This window comes from Physeter macrocephalus, unplaced genomic scaffold (genome assembly GCF_002837175.3).
Source record: "Physeter macrocephalus isolate SW-GA unplaced genomic scaffold, ASM283717v5 random_866, whole genome shotgun sequence".
In the NCBI taxonomy this organism is placed as follows: domain Eukaryota; kingdom Metazoa; phylum Chordata; class Mammalia; order Artiodactyla; family Physeteridae; genus Physeter; species Physeter macrocephalus.
In genome coordinates, this window is record NW_021146152.1 from 21,406 (window position 1) to 22,238 (window position 833).

The window sequence follows — 833 nt, forward strand, 5'->3', positions numbered from 1 at the left end:
GGAAGTGGCCAGAGCCGAGCCATGGGGCAGGAAATGGAGCCAGTACTCAGGGAATCGAAGCTCGTGTTCCCCGAGAAAAGGCCAGAAGGTGAGGGTGTATCCCCGGTGCACCAGTTCTCGTGGCCGAAACTCTAGGTTTTTGCAAAGAGGTGTTGCTTACCGCGACAAAGTTTCAACCAGGATCCGCATGGAATGTACGCCAACACCCCTCCGAGACTCCTTCGCCTGGCCTGGCCTTGCCGCACCGTCCTCACTTCACTGGTATCACGGATTATACGGATGGCCCCAGGCTGCTCTGCTGCCGGCATTCCGTCCCTGGCATTCCACCTGTCTGGGTGTGAGGGAACACACACATACTTGAGGAGGGTGCACAGGCGCACCGAGGGAACAGTCAATACCACCCAACGATGTGTGCTCTATCTCCACAAAACGTTGCATTTGGGGAGCGTCTAGCCTGTGTGTCCACAGCCAAATGTGAAAGCATCGTGGCGCAGATGCCTTCAGAGCGAGCGGCCATGTGGACAAAGAGCACCGACGTCCGCAATCCCCTGGTCTCGAGCCCTGCAATTCCTCTCCTGAGCACTCTCCTCTCCATCACAGCAAAAGGATGTCTTCCTGAACCCCTGAAACACCCTCAGGACAACTGTGCACCCTCAGCCTAAGAGCCACTGCCTTCTAGGGAAACACACCCGCCCTTGGCACATATATTTCCACACAATGGATGTGCCTTCAAGGCGAAGATATCTACCACAAGGGAAGGACCCTTGGCCGAATTTGACCGCCACCATCAAAAGCGACTCGTAGGGACCCGTGACAAAAGGCACCTGAGGCAC

The 833-nt window shown here is 56.3% G+C and overlaps 1 long non-coding RNA gene across 2 annotated transcripts in view; it reads right to left on the minus strand.

Moving 5' to 3' along the window:
- LOC114485250 (uncharacterized) overlaps window positions 1-321 on the minus strand; it is a 15,592-nt gene extending 15,271 nt beyond the window's left edge. For both annotated transcript variants that reach the window (XR_003678737.1, XR_003678738.1), the window contains exon 1: window positions 161-321. This is a non-coding gene — a long non-coding RNA (uncharacterized lncRNA). The remainder of the gene's footprint in view (window positions 1-160) is intronic.
- Between the last annotated feature and the right edge of the window lie 512 nt (window positions 322-833).